The sequence below is a fragment of the Azolla caroliniana genome, unplaced genomic scaffold (assembly GCF_043228905.1).
Source record: "Azolla caroliniana isolate FFs.n. ecotype wild unplaced genomic scaffold, voAzoCaro1.0.p SCAF_3, whole genome shotgun sequence".
NCBI lineage: Eukaryota > Viridiplantae > Streptophyta > Polypodiopsida > Salviniales > Salviniaceae > Azolla > Azolla caroliniana.
The window spans coordinates 21,724,939-21,736,424 of record NW_028230438.1 but is presented as its reverse complement, the minus strand read 5'-3'; the positions used below and the strand labels follow the sequence as shown (position 1 = coordinate 21,736,424).

Genomic DNA, 11,486 nt, shown 5'->3' with positions numbered 1-11,486 from the left:
TCAGTTGAATCGCGGATTATTTCCTCTTGTACATGTTTGCAACATATTTTGCCATAGAAATATGTCCTTTGTTGACCAGCATGCGATGATTCTATTGTGAAACCCATTACGAAGGTCATTTGTTTATGAAGCTCGTTATGAAGATTTTATTCATTTTCAAGTTTGCTGGAGTGCAGAGTGCTAGTTTTTATTATGAAAATATTTATCTCCTGTTCTATCGAGGAAATTACAAGTATGTGTTCGAAAGAAGCAGTAATTTCTCACAAGGATTCCTACGGTATATGCTGAAAGAGAGAATGAGCATTCTTATGTATATGTTTGTGTGGTTTCGTGGAAGCAAGGCAAAATATTTGTGAGCGCCATAGGATTTGTGATTAATATCTTGGAAGAGATAATGGCACCCTAGCATCAGTATTGTTCTACCAAATCTAGCTCTGATATTTCTGAAATCTGGGAAGTATTTTTTGCTTAATTCAGTAATTGCCCAAAAATGCTCTATTGAAATCAAGGTCACTTATAGCATGCAAATTGCTATGCACTCTCTATTTTGAAAAGTTGACATGTAATAGTTGAGAGTTAGAAGTCATAATTAGAAAACCCATTTGTTGAAGTTTTGAACCCTAGTGGCTCTTACTACTTATTGTGTTCAAATAAGAAAAACTGAACTTGAAACACTAATGTAATTCAGAATATTATTGAGAATTATGATTATTAGTTCGGCTAATCCTTAATATTAGTTTTTATGTGAATTGATTATAGGAGCTTGGCTTTGAACAAAGCTAATGTAGATAATTTGGTAGACAAATCATGCATGCAGTTTTGGACAATTTTCTTAATTATTTCCTAAATCTTAGTTTGGATGTGCTTAGTAGGGACGTCAAACTTTGATCAAAGCCTTCACAGAAAGTTAATGTCTATGGTTTTTCATGGTCAAGGAAGTTTTCCCAATATTAAAATGAGATTCTTGATTCTTCCAACCTACTCATCCTTAGTAGAATTCATGTCGTTTGTACTTGGGTGATTGATTTAATGGATCATTCTTGAAGAAGCACCACCTCCTATGAGGTCATAAACCTAGGCGACGACTTCAATTTGCATTTATGTTGTTCTACCGACAACTGACAGACACAATAGGTCGAACGTCTTATTACCAAGAACCTTCTATCAAGATGATTGTGGTTGGAGAGATGGTATGTGTCGACACTCACTCAGAACTTGATGTAAAACAACGGTCACTCCAAAACCTAATTACATAGAACTAGGACATATGATCCTGATCGACTTTTAGTATAACATAATCGGTGTAGTAGAGAATAATTCGAACACAGTAAATAAGTATACAAAGAATGACAGAACAATCGACACAGAAATCCTCTAACTACAAAAACTATATTAAAACCAAAATAGAACAATAATCATACAATGCCCTCAGTCCCTTTTTATAGGCGACTTGAGAGTCTTTTCCAAGATCATACACTTGCATGTTCGGCAAGAACCTACAATTATACAAAACTGTGCTATTCCTAAATTACTATATATTTTTATCCTCAGCAAAAATTACATTTTAAAATCTGTCTTTTCATACTGTTCGACTTCGACATCAACTTTGACTCCGACTTGTTGACCTTTTATCCTTCGAGTAGCCGACCGGCTAACAATTTAATCTAAAACACTTTAGTTTGGTTTGTATATAAGGATAACTTATGTAGCTAATTTGGTGACAATTTCTACTTGCATTTAATATAATGCAAAAAAATGTTGGTTTATACAAATGAGTAATAATAGTTCCCCCAATATATCCAAGTTTAAGGTTGTATGACCTTAATTAGAATATACAAAAGCTAAGGGCTTTATTCATGTAAGCTTGCAATACATGGATGTGCATGACTGGAGTGGTTGAGCAACATCATCCTTTTGAACATAAAAATAGCATCCTCTTCCTTGAAGTTCCTTGAAAGCCTAGAGCTTATAATACATCGTCAAAGGTAATTTGAGTGTAGGTTGTGGTTTCACATAATGCAACTTCTAAAAATAATTAGGTGCTTAAACATAACCTGTAAGCATTGTCTATGTGTCACATTAAGTGACTTTACGCATCCCACCATCCAATCTAACAAGTTGGTGCTTTATGCTTGAACACAATATGGGAGTAACAAACTTTACACTTCCACAATCCAATCTAACAAATTAAGATGTAAAATTTGGTGCTTAATTTGTACACCACCATTCTAATTATTATCTCACTTATTTCATAAATTTGTTGGTCATTAATATATTAATCACAATGAGTAGTTAAATGCAAAATAATTACAAGAGCAGCTTGACAATAACTATTACAATCATATGCCTACAAGAAGTAGATTACTAACATAGACAACTTTTGTATGTTATTCTCAAAAAGGCATGGAAACTTCATGAGGGGTAAGAGATATAAGAAGAATCATTCACATGAAAATTTCAAATGAGTACCTAAAGATCAACAATAGCTTGCCCAAAACATGTGTTGAGAGTCATTATATTAGCAATGGAAAAAAACGCCTTATTTGGGAGCCAATATGTACCACCAATGACAGAGTTTCTTAAGCTTGAGTGAGATACATAACATAATAATGTCTTTTCGGTGAAGATAGAAAATTACACTTATCCACACTAAACCTCATATGGCATGACATGCTTGCATACCATACATATACCATGATAAATAATAGTAACAAATAACTTTGATCCAAAAAAAAGGAAATAGAAATTTGATTGAATCATGATTGACGTACCAATTGACAACATGCTCAAGGGAAGAGAAAAATTGGAGAATACGTACTCACAATGTCCAAAATATACATGCATGTACCCGTACACAAAGTATACTTTACATAACACAAACAGGGATTGTACATGTTGAAGCTACATATAAAAATGCCACATACACATTAGAGAAAGAGCAATACACCCTCAAATAGATGAGATATATGTGACATGCAACTTGGATGTAAGAGTGAGGGAGAATACATTACATATGCTAATGCACAACATGATGTATATGTATATTTACCGATTCATAATTCATAATTGCCAAATAATGATAATATATAAACACAATATATGTTCATAAGATTTTAAAACTATATCATATATATGTATGACAAGCAAGGTAATGGATATTGGCATTACGGTGTATGTGTTCTTGCCACCTAAGGTTTGCAAAACTATGCAAAGATTTCTCACAACATGCAATTGTAGAGTTGTTGTGCCCAATCTATGATCATAGACTTGGCAATAAACAATGTTGTCAACGTGCCGGTAGACTATTTTCGGATGTTATTCTCTTGCATGTGTAAGAGGAGTGCAAATCACAACAAATCGCCTCCAAGCTCCGTACATACATGTTGACAGACAATTTACCAATGTAATACATATGTAAACATTTCTTGAAGGGTGGTGAGCATTTGTCATGTTTTAACTAAAATAGAGTCATTAGGTTTCCTTTCCATAAGAGGGGCGGAGACATGTGTCAGACATTCATTGGGTAGATTTACGAGTTTCATAGTGGTAATTAGAAAAGCTTTCATGCAGGGGAAATGAAAAGGACTCACACAATACATAAAAAAGCGAAGGATAATCGCGGCGGTGACTATATTTAGAAAGGGGATCGAGCGGACACGATCAGAATGGACGGGCAAGATCGCGCCGGACAGTTTACGGATGGATGGATGGACGGTTCAGATCTCACACTCCCCTCATGTGATTAAGGAGTGATTAAGAGGTGATTAAGAGGTGATTAAGAGGTGATTAAGAACTGGGAATTTAATTAAGGAAATGATAATAAAGGAAAAGTTAAACCCTTCATCATCATCACCATCACCATCATCTTCTTCTTCTTCTTCTTCTTCTTCTTCTTTGTCAGATCTGAAGAGCTTCACCCCTCTCGCGCAGACACAGGAAGCTCCGAGATTTCTCTCCTTCCTGCATTTCTACCTGGCAATCAGAAGAAGCTCTTCCCCTCAGGTCCGTGGAAATATACTCCTGTTGCTTTTCCAAATTTTTCTTTCCTGCATTCTCTAATGGCTTTTGGATTGAAACTTTCCTTTCTTCTCCAGGTTCTCATCATCTTGATTCTGTTGCTCCTAAAGTGAGATCCCCTGATAAAGTTTTGGTTCTGTCGTTTTCTCTGCATTCCTTTGGCATTTTTTCAGGGAATTGTTGATATACGTAGGTTCTCATCTTCTTTATTCTGAAATTAAGACCTTTAATCGTGTTTTAATTCTGCTGTTTTTCTTTATCCTTTAGAACGTTTTGTGCTATTTAGTCTTCTCTTCCCCTGCATGCAGTACTGAATATTTCTGCTGAATTCAGAGCTCGGTGCTGGTTCACATGGATAAATAGACGAGCGACAGGGGTAAGCTGGCGTAAAACTTAAAATTACTTTGAACATTTGGTCTGTAAGGAAGGTACGGTGATATCTCTTTTGTGTATGTTTTTCTGCATGCTTTGGAGTTTAGATTTAGCCTTTCTTCTGTTCTCTGCAGTCAGTACTCGTCCTAGTTTCCATGGCGAGCTAAATATACAGAATACATTCCATTGGCCAAATCAGGTGAAGTTTTTAAGCCTTCTAATTTGCAGAACTTTGAGGATCTATGAGTTTACGTTTACTTTGGTTTTTATCTGCATCTCATATTAGCCTTCTCGTTTTACCCTTTGTGTTTTTATCTCTGTTGTTGCTGGAGATTTTGTATCTTGCTGCTGAACCAAAACTTCAATTTAATTTGCTTGGAGAAATATAGCTTAGACTTTATTGATTTATGTACTGCTGCACAAGCCGAGGTAATCTGACGCTATTAACTTTTAGACATTAGATTTTGTAGAACAGAGCTTAAAGCTAATGCGTGTATGTATCAAAGATATAACCGTGCTATGTGTTATTCAGGCATTTATGCTTGGGGATTCTTTAACTTTCAGACATTAGATTTTGTAGAACAGAGCTTAAAGCTAATGCATGTATGTATCAAAGATATAGACGTGCTATGGGTTATTCAGGCATTTATGCATGGAGATTCTTTAGGTATTTAGGCAAATTCTGTTTGTATTTGGACTATGCTGATTCGGTTAAATTCAATTTGGCTATGTTTATGTCAAAGGCATATATTTCGAAGGTAATCCTAATGTATGGAAGGTTTCCTGATCATCATTGTGGAATTATTATGTCAAAAGATATACATTCCAAGGTAATTGTAATATGTGGAAGCCACCCTGACTATCATTGTGGATTTAGCATGCATGGTGATATTGTTAAATTCCACTAAGTTGTTTTTTTTCAAAGGCAAACATTTCCAAGGTAATTGTAGTATGTAGAAAGTATCTTGACCGTCATTATGGAATTAGAATGCATGCTGTTCTAAATTTGAACTGCTAATTCTACTCAAATTGGTTAGTTACCCATACATGAACTGTTTTTGTTGCAACTGCAATGGTGGAAAGCTGAAAGATCGTGGTATGGTGTATATATTCTCTTGTGAATGGATATCTGATACTCTTTTTGGTTCCAGAAATGGAGCGTGGCGAGAAAATCATTACATACTGAAGGCCGATAATTCGGAATAATCCAAGCTGTAGTGAGTATCATAATCTAAGACAGGAGTGGACTGTTTGTGATCTGTGTCCGTGGCTAGCTGAGCCTTAACAATATTATAGCCATGCCTCCTCGTGATAGTCCTGTGGAGACTCAGCTAGCTCAACCAGTACCAGAGGGGCTTCAGAGTAGATCTAGAGGATCTTACAGTAGACCTGTTGGAAGTAGGAATCTTCTGCTAATCCCCAATGTTAGGAATGTGCTTGCGATTGATTGTAATGGCCATGGAAATACGCAGATAAGTGAAAGGAGGATTCAATCTGGGATAGATCGCAATGGGTCTGGAAATGCTCACATAACTGACAAAAAGATTAAGTCTGGGCTTGACTTGTGCAAGAAGACTGATGTGCAAAAAAGGGACCTTAGAGAGGCAAGAAATAAACTCCAATCTTCACCTTCAAATAGAGTTCTTCCAAATTCATGTTCCTTGCTGAAGAAAGATACAGAAACAGGGAAAGGCAATGCTCATCATTTTGAAGTTGTTGGGAGTTTGAGGTGCTGCCAGAAGATGAAAAGTATCATTAAGGAAATTGTTCAGGGCATTGAGCATGAAATAGAGCCGGTTTCTGTGACAGGAGGTATGGGAGGTGCATATTATTTCAGAAATACCAGAGGAGAAAATGTTGCCATTGTGAAGCCTAATGACGAAGAGCCTTTTGCTCCAAATAACCCAAAAGGTTTTGTAGGTAAGAGTTTGGGTGAGCTTGGCCTTAATAGGGGTGTAAGAGTTGGAGAGACAGGGGTAAGAGAGGTTGCAGCATACCTTCTTGATCATAAGCATTTTGCCAGAGTACCACCAACTGCATTAGTCAAGGTTTCTCACCATGCATTTCACATGAATGTTGGTGTCTCAGGCTCCGACGATGAGTCTTTTTTGCTTGTTGAAAAAATTGCGTCTTGTCAGCAATTTGTAAGCCATGACTTTGATGCAAGTGATCATGGTAGCTCTCGATTTTCAGTGTCAGCGGTACATAGGATTGGCATTCTTGACATTAGAATCTTTAACACAGACAGACATGCAGGGAACATACTGGTACAACGAGGGAAAGCTGTTGATAATTTCTCTAATGTTGTGAATGAAGCGTTGGACCTCATCCCTATAGATCATGGACTTTGTCTCCCAGAATCACTTGGAGATCCATATTTCGAATGGTTGCACTGGCCTCAATCATCATTACCTTTTTCTGAGGAGGAGCTTGCTTATATTCAAGTTCTTGATGAATATAAAGATGCAGAAATGCTTCGTCAAGAGCTGCCTACTCTGAGAGAGGCTTGTCTCAGGGTACTGATTCTTTCTACCCTAGTCCTTAAAAGAGGAGCTGAAGATGGTTTGTGTCTAGCTGAGATTGGAGAAATGATGAGCAGAGACGGTATTGGAGGGGCTAGTCAGCTTGAGCTTCTTTGCATGCAAGCAAAAGAGGTTATGGAGAGCTTAAAAGACTATGGTGATGGTGATGACGATGATGCCATTTTGGTTCATTCTGAGGAAGGCATGTATGAGCAGTTTGAGTTTGAAATGGACGAGGACGAGGATAGTGTATTCTCTGCATTTATAGGGGGTGATGAAGAATCCTCCCCATCTCTTTCAAAAAAAGCTATACCTGGTGGAAGATACTGTCCTGAATCACCTGTTAATGGTCCCAAACCTGCTTTTGTGGGGGAAGGAGAATTTGATATGTTGAACTTGCCTGATTGTAGACCAGCTATCAAACCATTTAGCATTGTTAGAGCTTCGGAGGCAAGTAATGGACTAAGCAGGTTAGGGATAATGTCTCCCAGAAACAATACAAAGGGTCAACATAGTCCAATGATAAGATCAGAATTTCATCCAATAGTAATGGCAGAGTTTCAGCCATTGGTGGAGGAAGAGGAGGAATTGCATTCATTGGTGGAGGAAGAGGAGATGAATGTGTTTGAAACGAAACATAAGGATTGGCTAACCGAGTTCAAAATGTCTGCATCATCACCTAAATCAAGGTCATACAAAAGCATTAGTTTTATCCACAGGAACCAGGGATATATGGACTATCACCATGAACATAAGGTGCCACCATCTGAAGCGATAGGAAAGGCTAATGTCCCACCGGCTTTCTCGCTAGGGGATATGAGCGATAAGGAATGGAACTGTTTCTTAGATAATTTCAAGGAGCTTTTGGAGGAAGCATTAGTGGTCAAGTCTAATCAGAATGGTGGTCATAGGCAGAGACTTGGAATTTCATGCCAGTTTTAATCAATGGCTATTCTCTTAGCTTAGAATAGGATAGATATTAAAAGCCTTATGAATGATGGTAGTTAGTTCTGTACATATTGTTAAAGAGCATCGACAATCCAGGATAGGATTTCGATTCGTGTGCTTTTATGTTCATTCCTATATAGCCTTTGGTTGTACAGTGAACAAAGGGTAGGAATCATTCAAGTTTTTACGTATTACTTGATTGTAAATATTCTTTTTTTTATCAGTCAATCTCTGCAAGCATTGATTTTGCATGGAGAACCGTGTGTATATTGGTTTGTGATTAAATGCAAAAAATGTTTTTGTAAGCTGGAATTTCCATGACGTAATTTTATAGTTTCTATCTCAACTATTTGAGCAAAGTCAAATGGAGTGCCTCCGATGTTGGAAAAATCATGTTTGAAACCTCATACCACGGCCACATAATCTAAATGAATAATCCCCCCCCCCCACCCCGAGGGGTTTGGGACAAAGAACAATCTTTGGGAAGTTTGATGCATTGAGGATGCACCCTAGAATTGTGGACATTTGCTATGAAGGTTCTCATAGGGGGGGATCTTTACTGTGTGGCATATAAATTTGTGGGCTATTACTAATGTCTTTGCATTGGATTATTTATTAAATTTTGACCAACGTAAGGGATACTTGTGCATATGTATGGAATAGCCTTTTGGATATCCTAGATTGTGGAGATGAGTATTGGATTTGGGGATGTTTTCTATAATGCCCTTGTCATGGGACCATCCTTCATGACCCTAGGTGTGCAAGGATAGATTGGTACACCAAACAATTCGTTGCTCTTTATTGTTTGCACATGTGAGGGGTGTTAGCACTAGTTCATCCTCAATATGATTGTGATTAGAGATATGGTCAAAAGCTTCTTTGAATTAGCCATTAAGATTAGCAACCTAATCTATTAAACTACCCTTTGGGTGAGACATAGAATTGGTATACTTCAAGCAACCATGATTGAATATGTATTTTCTTGCTTAAGAGCACATGAGCATGCACCTTCATATTTCATTTGTTGGTCATAGTCGAGCATTCAATGCTCATTTGCACCCATTGCTTTCTCTTATACTCCTAGCCTCACGTTTTGGTTGATTCTTAGTTAGTAGTGAAGCTAGGTTGATTTCTTGTGTGTCTAGGTGATTTGTAGGGAGAGCATATCCCTCCAAGAAGCCGCATTTCCTTGATCCCTTTCTCTCTCTCTCTCTCTCTCTCTCTCTCTACAAGACTATTTTGTGAATGTTGTCTTGGTTGCAATGTCTATTGTCAAATAACTAGGGGTTGGCACCAAACTAAAGGTATGTTGCTAATGGTTGTTCCCAATCACAAAGATCGATAATAGCTAGTTGATGGATTATGATTAATACACACATGAATTTGACTTCATTATAAATTTTTATGTACTTAATAGCAAGAAAAAAAAAAAGAGTCAAACAACAAGGTAGATTAATAGTAAATGGAACAATGGCAAGACAATGTTACAAACGATAGTGGTCAATTAGGAGTTCACTCTACTAATGGAGATTACAAGAGAATCAAAGCTATATTTTGATGACATGTTGACTAAGAGGGCTTAGAGAATTACTACTTTGCTAATTATCCGAGGAAGTGTCAATTGGCTAAGGGTCCTTTTTTTTGTTCCTTGTCGTCTTTTATAGAGAGAGATAGGAAGGGGCAATCGTATTGACCACACCATTTGTGCGTATGACATTAAAATGTTGTCAATGACATATACATACCTACTTACATATTATGTAAGTTTTAATTATAAGATATCTCAATATTAATAATGGGCCTAGAATTTGATCCCTATTCCTTTTATAGTTATAATCAATTTCGTCATACAATTACATTAATTGTTAGATTGTTATGTTAGTTGGATGACCAATAACAATAGGGCCACACGTGATTTGAATATAACACATACATATGTGGATATCCTAATGTGAATAACCTCAATAAAAGTTTCCAACATAAAAAATTGCAAAGGCAAAATTACCTTTCAATTGCATAATATGTCTTTGCGCTCTTGCTTGTGAATCAAATACAAAGGCATTCCACATCTCCAAACATTCCACAAGTCCCAATACCTTAAGAAATGTAGAAACTATTTGAAAATGTGGACCATTAACATGGAATCACGATTTGGAGGAAAGAGATTTTAAAAACCTCTATAATAGAAATCCACACGTAAATATGTCAAATTAGATCTAGACATTAAACAAGTGATAAACAACGTGTATTTTGTCAAAAGCCACACAATTTAGAAGCAACATTCCTCCCCTTGAGAGTCTCTCAAATGTGCTATCTGCCAACCATAACCCTCCAAAATGAAAACCTTAGCTCTAAACGAAAGAAGGAATGCCACCCCATCTCAACACATGTTGCCACCACATGATGGACTTAAAAATTCCCCATTCTCTCACCAAATTCTCCACCATCTAGTTATGTTTTTTATTAATTTGGGAAAGACATTACTTGTTTTGACTTTGGTAAACTTTGACCCATTAACCTCCGGTGAAGAATACAGGAAACGAGTGAATGGACTTTGCAACACAATCATTGAATCTTCAATCAAGCAATTCTATAACTTGTAGGAATCCCCAATGTAACTCTAGCCATATGAAATGACATTATCCTTCTTTGGATAGCCACCATAATATCATCATGCATTGAAATCAATCCATCCCTTGCCATCTAGCATTCTTGAAATTTAAATTTGTGTTTATCCTCCCAACCTAATGTCGTGAAGTTAAGAAAATATCCATTGGCAATGAATTTGCATTCTCTCTCTTCAAAAAAGGATGCCATAGTTAGTGTGACTTTTGGATGTGGAGGGACACATACATCTTGTGCGATGAACAAACCTTGTCCAACATTGCGAGATATGGCGAATGAGGTTATCATATAACGCCTACCTCAAAAACTAAAAATCTTCCCATCACGAGGCAATGATGCTCCATTCCATCCTCCATACTATCTTTGTTGTATGTATATAACAATGATCAACGCATAGAGGAACTGGATGGTCTCCCAATGTCTTTGTTGTGTGACTAAGAGGCATGGAACGTAAAGATACTCCTCGTTCTAATTCTTGGAGCTCTTTTCTTGATCAACTTGAATTTGAATATGTATTGTACATAAGATAATAAAAAAACTTTTGAACCAATCTAACATAAGTTTTCACTTGTCAAACACTAGGATTGCAATTTTGGAACCAAATGTAATGAGGTCATCGTCTATGGACAAACACACTTGGATACATTTTCATAAAGAGGTGCCCTTAAATGTGCAATCCCAACAACAAAAGGTTAGTCTCCTTGATAATTTATTATGTTAGTTGTGTGAGTTTCTTGTATATTATATGGTATCACTAAGTCAATGTGTTTCTATCATAAAATAGGAAGTCACCTTTGGTTCTGTATGCATGGGTCATGCCCACTTGGGAAGAGGTGGCATAAAAGGCTTTAAGGTCCATTTCGTAAGTGTAAATTTGTGTTTGGAGTTTGAGTTTTTGAAAGCATAAAATGAAAATTAATCCTAATTCATGTTATTTTCATTTTATAGATGAAAAATTATGGTGCTCACCTATGATTGATGCACAAAAAATAGCCACATTAA

At 36.7% G+C, this 11,486-nt stretch overlaps 1 pseudogene across 6 annotated transcripts; it reads left to right on the top strand.

Moving 5' to 3' along the window:
- Nucleotides 1-3,850: 3,850 nt before the first annotated feature.
- On the top strand, nucleotides 3,851-8,164 carry LOC147866559 (phosphatidylinositol 4-kinase gamma 5 pseudogene; annotated as a pseudogene). Of its 6 annotated transcripts, none has more exons than XR_015529505.1 (4): nucleotides 3,851-4,002; nucleotides 4,095-4,206; nucleotides 4,326-4,393; nucleotides 4,524-8,164. The product of XR_015529505.1 is annotated as a phosphatidylinositol 4-kinase gamma 5 pseudogene, transcript variant X5 (transcript). The 6 variants fall into 6 exon arrangements; XR_015529502.1 differs by having other exon boundaries at nucleotides 4,497-8,164; XR_015529504.1 differs by having other exon boundaries at nucleotides 4,326-4,818; nucleotides 5,541-8,164.
- Nucleotides 8,165-11,486: the final 3,322 nt, after the last annotated feature.